Genomic DNA, 10,384 nt, shown 5'->3' with positions numbered 1-10,384 from the left:
CTGGCACAGGATGGTCTGGTTTGCTTATCTCTGGTTTACTTTCATCTCCACATTTTTTTGGGATTTCTGAGAGCCTGATAATATGGCCCCCTGCTAGCCCTGCCTAGCCCCACTTGTCCCTAACTCAGGAGCATGCCTCCGTCATAACCTTGCCAAACCTTCTTGATTTTGTGGCATAAAAGATGAAATATTAATAACAAAACTTATACAACTTTTTTGAATTATCAAGTGCTTTGGCAGCACAGCTGTGGCAGGCAGAATGATGGCCCCTCAAGGATGTCCAGGCCCTAGACTCCGGGACCTGTGCGTATGTAATCTTCCGCTGCACAACAGACTTTAGATGTGGTTAAGGATCTTAAAATGGGGGAGATTATCCTGGATTATCCAGTTGAATGCAATGCAATCCCAAGAACTTTTGCAAGTGAGACCAGGAGCATCAGAGTCAGAGAAAGATACGTGGCTGGTTTTAAAGATGGAGTAAGAGGCCAAGAACCAAGAAATGCAGGCAGCCTCTAGAAAGGACAGAAAAGGCAAGAGAACAGATTCCTAACCCACAGAACCATAGGAAAACAGATGTGTATTTTTTTAAGCAACCAAACTCAAGGTAATTTGTTACAGCAGCCACCGGAAACTAATACAGCAACAAATGCAATATATCCAGCATTTCGTGGGAAGACCTAAGTGGGCTGCTCAGTCAGCAGGGGTTCTCCAGGGAAGGGTTCCCTGTACCGACTGAATAAATAAGCAGGGATTTCCAGGTGAGGAGGAGGAAAAAGGACATTCTAGTCTGTGGGGTGAGGATGTGCTCGTGTGGGGAAGTAGAGCATAAAAAAGGACTATAAAGTGAGAAACAAGAGAGGGCTTGTTTGGGACAGTACACAAGCCATGTCCCCCTATTTGCAAACGAAGTGGTGTTGTGGCAAGAGAGGAAGCAGGAGGGTTGGAAGAAGGGGAATTCTCTGCCTTGGGGCAGGGCTTAGGCTTTCAACTGGAGGTCAGTATTTTAATGAATGGTAGTGGCCTAGGTGGTGATGGTGATGGTGTGTGTGTGTGTGTGTGTGTGTGCACTGGTGGAGGGGGGAGCTGAAATGAAATCGCAGGATTTGCCTTTGAAAATATACATCACACGCAATTTCCTCTTAGCAGGTAACTCCCAAACGGAACCCAACAGCAGTGATGTCAAATGTGAGGCCTGCGTGAGCGCTGCGAGTGAGCAGCTCGGGGCCCTGGACTTACGGTCAGATCCGCAGCTAGTGCGCCCCAAGGCCTGAGGCCGCCCCTGTTACTTTGTCTTTGCCCCGAAATCTTTCCTTTATACTGAACCCCCTACACAGGGTCATAGTGTCTATTCAATGAGGCTGCCGAGGGCCGTTTGCGGTGCTTTCCTCCCTACAACCCAAGACATTCCAAAAAAATTCACAATATTAAAATACCAATACTTTTTTTTTAAAAAAAATGTGGGTAATATAGGTAAAATGTGAAGTAAGGCAGTTTCAGAAAATACTGTCATTTAAAATGATTTATGTAGGGGCTCCTGGGTGGCTCAGCGGTTGAGTGTCACGCCTTAGGCTCAGGGCGTGACCCCAGGGTTCCAGGATCGAGTCCTGCCTGGGACTCCCCGCATGGGGCCTGCTTCTCCCTCTGCCTGTGTCTCTGTCTCTCTCATGAATAAATAAATAAAATCTTAAAATGATTTACGCATATTCTGACATAAAAATGGCAATCAAATGCTACAACTATAAGAGAATTTCATGAACATTGATCTAGCTCCCTTTCAGTTTCCACCCTTTAAGACATATCACTGGAGTTTTAAATTTAAGGATGCTTTATGGATTTTCCTGAGCAGCGCTATGTAAATTACAAATACTTTATAGTTCCATATTTTCTTTAATCCTGAGTGATTCCCCGTTCTCCTCCCCAGAAAAGTCATTAAAATTATTTAGGTAATGGTGCATTTGCAGAACTATGAAACACAGTCAAAGCTTGGTAGTGGTTAGGACCGATTAGTTTTATTAAACCCTCTCTCTTCCTCCAGGAAAGTGCACAGAATTTGCACCTGCCCCTCTGATCTGGTCAGTTTCTCCCGGGTGTGGTGGGACTTAAATGCAAAGTGGGAAAAACACCTAAGTATTATTATTTTTAGCAACTTTGTCCAAAATGCTTAAAAAGTAGAAAAGCTTTGCACTCTGTGGTGCTGGATTACTCACTGGGCTGTGGATCCCATGTGTACCTGGCAAAACTGGGACTAATGGGGCAGATTTCCCTCTCCAAGGAAGGTTAAGGTCAGAAAGGGGGGGCACCCACAGAACCCAGGGCGGCTCCCAGATTCCAGCTCAGGAGGAGGAAGTGGAGGGTCTAAGGGAGCAGCTCAGGGGCCAGCTCGCAAACGCAAACCCATCAACCCCCGGCCCCATAACAGAGTCAACAGCTGGATTTCTTCAGTGTTTAAAGTAATTATAAACACCCCTGGCTACTGGGAGCCGGAGGGGTCTATGAATATATCCGTATCTATTAACAGAACCTCCAGGATTAGTTAAGCAAAATCTACCTAAAGAAACATCAACGTTCACTTCTCCAGCTGGGTCTCCATCTACCGCTTCATGTGCTAGGAGAACAAACAACAGACCCAACAACGTTTCTTTGGTCTTTCTTTGGGGGGCGGGGGGGGGGGCTGCAAACCCCTCCTCATGGTTTTCCCAGGAAGATTCAGAATCCCCTCGGATACTAGGGGACTGGGCTGCAGTTTTCTGGGTCCGGTAAACGGAGACAGGCGGAGTCCATAATGAGGGTTTGCTCCGCAGCCCCTAAATGTCTGTGAATTTTCAAAGGGACCCGGGAGCCCAGCCGGAGGGCCCAGGAGTCCGGGCTGGGCCCGCCCGAACCTCACGGCCGGCGGCTCGCGTCCCCACGGTGCGCTCCGGGCGGGTGGGGGCGTCCACGCGGAGGGGGCGGGGGCGGGGGCGGGGGCGGGGACCGCGACCGGCCACAGATCCCCTGACCCACAGGCTCCAGTGATAGAGGTAGATGCCCTCCCCCGCCTGAGGTCACAGGGGCCGGGGGGGGGCGCGGGGGCGCGAGGGGCGCGGGGGATGCGCGGGAGGTCGCAGGGGCGCGGGGCTGCGGGGGCGCGGGAGGTCACGGGGGGAAGGACACGGGGGCGGGGCCACGGAGGCGCCCCGGGGCGCGGGGGTGCGGGGCCACGGGGGGCGCAGGGTGCGCGGGGGGCCCTGGACGCCCCTGCGCTTCCGCGTCAGTCTGCCGTCGCCCCCAACTAAAGTTTTCCGCGAACCAGGAAGCCCCGGGCGATGAGCGGCGCCGCAGAGCCCTCCTCGGAAGCAGCCGCGGCCCCCTTGCGGCCCCGCGCGGACCGGAGCGCAGGGTTGGGGCCCCGGAGCGGGGGGGGGGGGTCCTGGAGCCGGGCGGCTGCAGGCGGTGCACGGGGGGGAGGGGGCCCGGAGCTGGGGGGAGCGGGAGGGGCTGCAGGGGTGCGCGGGGGGGGGGGGTCCCGGAGCGGGCGGGGCGCAGGGCGGGGCTGCCCCGGAGCGCGGGTTCCCCGCCCCCCCGCCTCCCGGCGCCGACCTCTGCCCGGGGCGCAGCCTACGGAGGCGGAGCCCGACCCGCCGGCGCGGGAGGCGGGACGGACGGCGAGGCCGGGAGCCCCCGCGCTGCGAGGTAGGCGAGCCCGGCCCCGCGACCTGGCCCCGCGGAGCCCCCCCCCCCCGGGCAGGCGCAGCAGGGGCGCAGCCGCGGGCGGTCGGCGGGGTGGGGGGGGCGCCTGCCCGGGTCCGCGCCCCCGCCCTGGGGGAGGAGCCCACCCTCCCGGGAAACGACCACCTCCCTCCGCCCGGGGCGCGTCTGGCTTCTTATTTAGGCTGCGGTTTGGCGGGGCCTTTGCCGGCGGGGGGTCCCCGGGGGGGTTCCCGGGGGGGTGTCCCCCGAGGTCCCCGAGGTCGAGGGGCCGGGACACCTGCGTCGTCCTCCTGTGGCGCCGTGACAGGTCCCTGGGCCCGCGGCTTTTAAGAGCACAGAGGGGTGAACACGAGTGGTCGTCTTCCCCTTATTCTTTCCTGCCGGCCCTCGGGCTGCAGGTGCCCTCGGGCCGCAGGTGCCCTTGGGCTGCAGGTGCCCTCGGGCCGCAGGTGCCCTCGGACCGCAGGTGCCCCCGGGCCGCAGGTGCAGGTGCCCTCGGGCCGCAGGTGCACGAAGCAGCAGCACGGCCCTCAGGGCGACCGCTGTCCACCGTCCTGGGGATTGGAAAGCTGCAAGTTACAGAGCTCATGGCAGGCGCACAAGAGAGCCTTAGTGTCTTACACAGGACAGCCTAAGGACGGCTGTTAGGGACTGAAGACGTGGCTGTGACTTTTAAACCCTTCAATAGACGGGGGAATATGTATATGTAATGTATAAAAATATATAAACATGTGAAAATATATGATATATAAGTATATAATGCATATAAAGTATATAATATGTAAATGTATGAAATATATAAAATATACAATATATACATATATAATATATAAAACATGTTTATATTATATATTGTATTAAAATTTTGATGTATAAATATATATCATATATATATAAAATAAGGATCAGAAAAAGCAGTTAGACCCAAACATAACTGAGCTCCATTATATTATAGTTGTTTTACTTTAGGAATCCAAACTTTCTTTACTACTTTCTAGTAAACACTACATGAAGCACCAAGGGAAATTATTCTGCATTTGCAATAAGAAAAAGAGAATCTGCCCTTTTGATTTTACCTAATGTTATTAAATATTCAGTTCTGGAGAAGTCTGGTTTTTCAGAAATGTGATCTGAGCCAGAGTCTCAGGTACCCTGGCAGACACAATCGGCGCTGTTGTTTCCTGTTACCAGCCTGTTTCCCCTCACACTCCCCCCCAACACTGATTGTTTTAGAGTGAAGGCCCCTGACACAGAGGAATTTGTGCCTAAGGCAGGGTATACCCTTGTGGCTCCTCAGCTATTTACAGAAAGAATGAAAACAGCTTACACTTCTTGCAAATTTCTTAAGGTTCCTAATCTTTGTGACTTGCTGAATAAATTTGGTAACTAAAGCTGCTCTAAAATTTTGAAATAAATACGCTATTTCAGTTATATCATCCACCTTTATTACTTTGTGAATGGATAACAGGCATGTTATTTGTTAGCTGATTGATTTACAGTGTGCTGGACAGTGGGGTTGTAATCCAAATTCTGGCTGAGGCTGAAAAATTAGGTGTATATTTATTTGTTTGGGATCGTGACTGAAAACAGAAAGAACTGAAGATTTGGAAGGGAATTAAAAAGTCGTGGTTTCAAATCTCTTGAGCTGAGATATTTATATCAAAATTATAGGCCATTTATCAATAGGAAATAAATTCATATTGGCCAAATGTTACTATCAACTTAACAAGGTGTTTGAGTGAATTTGCATTTTACTAAGCATGAAAATAGCCATATACACGGGTTTGGAAAACAAAAGCGTGAATGTGTGTGCGTTCAGTTTTAGAATCTGTCTGCTGTATGTGTGGATTTGTGAGCCCGTTCATGCATTGGTTGAGCACCTGTTGGGCAGGGCACTTTGTTCTGAGTTCAAATCAGGTAAGAAGGGGTGGATACAACTTTGTGTAACTAAGTCACATTCCTGTCCTCCTGGAATTTGCACAATGCTGGAGTTCTCCAGAACACCTTGGGATCCTAGATAAGAACCATATCAGTGATCATCTATCAGTTTTGACAGTGACTGGAACTAGATTATCTTCAAATTTAAATAGTCAACTCTAAAAATTATAAGGGACCTTATATATTATTCAGGTCGGTGTTTTTCTCTTTTGTTTAGATTGGGAAACAATTTAGGAATCACATGTTCTGAGTTTAATATCATGAAAAATTGAGATGTTAAGCCTGAAAGAACTAAATATCAATTTCATGCAAATTAAATACAAACTAAACTTGTAGTAGTGGAAGCCAATAATTTAGCATATAAATCAATGAATGAAAATTTTCAAATTGAGAAAATTCTATCCATCACATTATTTTTTCCTGTGAATTAGAAAAAACAATTATACTCTACCCCAGAGGAAAAGACTTACTTTATCCAAGTCATTCTTGCTTTTTTTGTTGTTGTCATTGTGGCTGTTTTTTTTTTTTTAAACACCTTTATTGGAGGTGTAGTTTACATACCCTAAAATATATCCAAGTGTATATTCAATGATTTTTAGTAAATCTATGGGATTGTGCAACCATCATGACAATCCAATTTTAGAGCATTCTCAGCATCCACAAAAGATTCCACCTTCCTGGGGATCCCTGGGTGGCTCAGCAGTTAAGCGCCTGCCTTTGGCCCAGGGTACGATCCTGGAGTCCCGGGATCAAACCCCACGTCGGGGTCCTTCATGGAGCCTGCTTCTCCCTCCTCCTGTGTCTCTGCCTCTTTCTGTCTCTCTCTCTCTCTCTATCATAAATAAATAAATAAACAAATCTTAAAAAAAAAAATGATTCCACCTTCCTATTTGTTACAACTTTCCTCAACCTCACCCCCGGGCAACCATTAATCTACTGTCTCTCTGTTTAGATTTGCTTTCTGGACATTTCACACAAATGGGGTCATACAATAGATGGTCTTTAGCATCTGGCTTCCTTCACCTAGAACAGTGTTTCTGAGGTTCATTCAGGGTGTAGCATGTATCAGTAGTTGGTTCCTTATTATTGCTACTATTTCATGCCATTGTAAGGCTGGTCCGCATTTTGTTCACCAGCTAGTAGAGTTTTCTGCATTTACATTTAAGTGGTAAGACAGATATTTTGGTCCAACTTCCATGGTAGCATAATTTGAAAATAATTGATAGGAGCCAACCTCTTATTTGTATCATGAAAAATATATTTCTGTATGGATTACTGCTATTTTCTGTGATCTTCCTGTGATATTCCCATGAGAATAGTAAATAGTAGACCCTGTGCAAGTAGCAGAAAGCATCATTTGGGATTCTAGGTTGGACTTGGAAGATGTTTCACTCTTGACATTAGCATTTGTGAAAAGACTTCACCTCCTTTGCTACATTTTCTTCACAAAGGATGCATTTAGAGTGGGTGAATTTTGATGATTGACCTAACAGCAATAACTGAGGTACTCTCAAAAATACAAGTGCTTCCTGGGGGTGCCTGGGTGGCTCAGCGGTTGAGCATCTGCCTTTGGCCCAGGGCGTGACCCCGGAGTCCCGGGATCGAGTCCCACATTGGGCTCCCTGTGCGGAGCCTGCTTCTGCCTCTGCCTGTGTCTCTGCCTCTCTTTCTCTCTCTGTGTGTCTCTCATGATTAAATAAATAAATAAATAAAACCTTTAAAATAAAATGAGTGCTTCCTAATAACATTTTAGTGGCACACTTAACATAAAGCATGAGTCATCTATAGCCTCAAGCCTTAAAAAGTTGAAGGGAGTGCAAGTGGATTTATAAGCTTTTAGTTTTGTTATTCTGTGGTTTCTATGATTGTGCTAAAGAATGAAAACAGATACAACTGTTAATTTATTAAATCAGGCACTAGTTTGAGCTCTTAGAGCAGAGAAAATCTAAAACAGAACAAAATACCACTTCTTTTTTCTCTGGGACCTTTTTAAGGACCTAGATCAAAATTATAGCTCACCAGCCAGTGGTGGTGGTTTTCTGTGTGTTGTCCAGAGAACAGACCAAATCAGAACTAACACTGAAAAGCATTGACCTTTTTGAATTACCTTTCCTAGGAATCAGGAACGTTGACCAGCAGTTCTGGTAGAGCTGTTCCCTTGCACACCTCCATTCACCTTGCTTTGTGCCAACTACTACAGCAAATGTATTCTTAGAAGGTTATGCTTGACAACTTCTGCTGAAAGATCCTCTTAGAAGGATTTCTCCGGTTGAGTAGAAACCCTTCTAGAAAAAGGTTCTGTGAAACTAAAGAGAAGACAATATGTCTCTTCATGCCTGTGCGTTACTACTGAAATTATGCATTATATTGGGGGGAAAAAAGATCATTAATAGAACTTAAAGGTCTATTTTATGGACAACTTAGATTGCAAAGGACTTTATTTTTAAAATTATAAAATTTGAAAACAAGATAGCCTAGATTAAATAACATAGTTTTCCATGGCTGCATGTGTTCATTTGGAACTGTTTTTTCTGCTTGAACTATCAGAACAACCTGCTGAAATCCCTGGGTGGGAACACTCCTTTGATGATCCGTGGTGGGATGAATTAATCAGACTCTATTGGTAATGGTAATGCCTTTTCTTTTTTTTTTTAAACTTGGTAAAGGCTTTAAAAAATCTCTGGAACGGGTGCATTTTTCTAGACTTCCACTGACCATGTCGTTCTAAATGTGTCCTAAGAGTCATATATCATTTACAGGACTCTCTCCTCATCCTTCCCACTTTCATATGCTCTGAAATTGGCGGGGACAAGCTGCCTCAGTCGTGTCTGTTCACCTGCAAGAGGGAGGCTTGATCAGCGTTGAGCTGTGAGTGTCTGTGAGTTATTTTGATGAGCTCACTCACTCATGGCTCCTGATGACGTCATCTGCTCTAAGGAACTAGATTTTACCCAGAACCAGAAGCTGCCTCTCACTCTGGTATCTTTCCGTGAGCCTCCAGATTTGGGGAATACACTGCACTGCCTGTGCGTCAATCTGATGTCTTCCAGGGGTGGGAGGGCCTGGCTGCCGGTGGTGGCCTTCCTGGACAGACTTTGAAGTCACTGACCCAACAGTCTACATGCAAATGGGCCACTGTGAAGAGTAGAAACAAGTTAAGCATCTAGAAAACGATTAAGAAGCGGTCGGGTAGATGAGATGAAGGTTCAAGGCTCATGAGTTAGACTTAAATCTTGTCGTGGCAAATATTCTTACTTCTTATAGACTTCTATAGATTTCCTCCTACTTTTCCACATTAGTGAATAATAAGTATGGGTAACTTCTTAGGATGTTTAAGATTTCCCTGGGCCTCCTCTGTCACCATATGGAATGTCAGGCTTCACTGGCTACTCTTGTGGCAACAGTGGTTCTACTTTGCCTTTTAACAATCCTGATTCCATCACTGTTTTGTTTTGTTTGCCATTTATATTGTTTTGGGGTCACTAATTTGAACAAAGAGAAACAAATCCGGCTGTGACTTCCAGTTAGCTCTGATAAAATCAGTGAAGGTCCTTGGCTTTTAAGGTCTCAGTTGTACTTTGCTTTCATTATTGCATTATTGTTGTTGAAAGCTGTTGTTGCATTATTATTTTTTTCAAATAAAAGTTTATGAGCTCACCTTTTTTAGTAGAGTTCTGTAAGTTTTGACAAATGGTTTCAGTCACAGAACCATCATCACCTTCAAGATACAGAACAGTTATGGGGTGCCCGGGTGGCTCAGCCAGTTAAGTGTCTGCCTTTGGCTCAGGTCATGATCTCGAGGTCCTGGGATCGAGCCCCACCTCAGGCTCCCTGCTCAGTGGGGAGTCTGCTTCTCCCTCTCCCTCTGCCTCCTCCCCCCTACTCTGCTCATGGGCTCACTCTCCTTTTCAAATACATAAAATCTTTTAAAAAAGATATAGAACAGTTATGTTATTCTGTTCCCCACCAGAATTCCCCTCTGTCCCCTTTGTAGTCAATCCCCCCCATTCCCAGTTCCTAGTTAACCACTGATCTGTTTTCTGTGACCGTAATTTTGAATTTTCTAAATTTCATATAAATGGAACGAGAGTATGTAGGCTTTTGGATCTGGCTATTTTCTGTAAGGAAAATGCTTTGGAGATTCATCCACATTGTGTGCATCAGTACTTCATTCTTCTTATTGATGATTAGGATTCACCTATGGATGTATATTTGAATTTTCCCCAGTGTTTGGCAATTAGTAACATCTGTGATGTATGGATCATAGACCTTCATTTCACTTGGGTAAATACCTAGAAGTGGGATTGCTGGTTGTACAGTGAGTGCTTAACTTTATAGGAAACTGCCTAAGAGTTGTCCAACGTGCCTGCCCATTTTGCATTCCCATCAGCAACAGACAGGAGCTCCAGCCACTCTGTATCCTCATTTATACTTACCTCCTTACTGGAAATTTTTTTTATTTTTTATTTTAAAAAATATTTTATTTATTTACTCGTGAGAGACACCCAGAGAGAGAGAGACAGAGACAGAGACAGACAGAGACTTAGGCAGAGGGAGAAGCAATCTCAATGCAAGACTCGATCCCACGACGCCGGGATCATGACCTGAGCCAAAGGCAGATGCTCAACCACTGAGACACCAGGTGGCCCCTGGATAATTTTTTAAATGAAGTAAGTTATGTTGGAGCTAAAATATTCCAGGATGAGTTTAGGAAGCTAAAGATATTTTGTCTATTCCTGAACCTTTTATTTTTAAA

The 10,384-nt window shown here is 46.4% G+C and overlaps 1 protein-coding gene across 4 annotated transcripts in view; it reads left to right on the top strand.

Annotated features, from left to right (window-relative positions):
* Positions 1–2,973: 2,973 nt before the first annotated feature.
* Positions 2,974–10,384, top strand: part of CCDC68 (coiled-coil domain containing 68) — a 51,436-nt gene continuing 44,025 nt past the window's right edge. For 2 of the 4 annotated variants that reach the window (XM_041739817.1, XM_041739821.1), the window contains exon 1: positions 3,142–3,672. The gene's annotated coding sequence lies outside the window, so the exon portion shown is untranslated. Of the gene's footprint in view, positions 3,021–3,140; positions 3,673–10,384 lie in introns of those variants that run through there. The other 2 variants (XM_041739818.1, XM_041739820.1) reach the window with 2 other exon arrangements.

This window comes from Vulpes lagopus, chromosome 24 (assembly GCF_018345385.1).
Source record: "Vulpes lagopus strain Blue_001 chromosome 24, ASM1834538v1, whole genome shotgun sequence".
NCBI classification, from domain to species: Eukaryota; Metazoa; Chordata; class Mammalia; order Carnivora; family Canidae; genus Vulpes; species Vulpes lagopus.
This window is presented reverse-complemented; position numbering and strand designations above follow the sequence as displayed.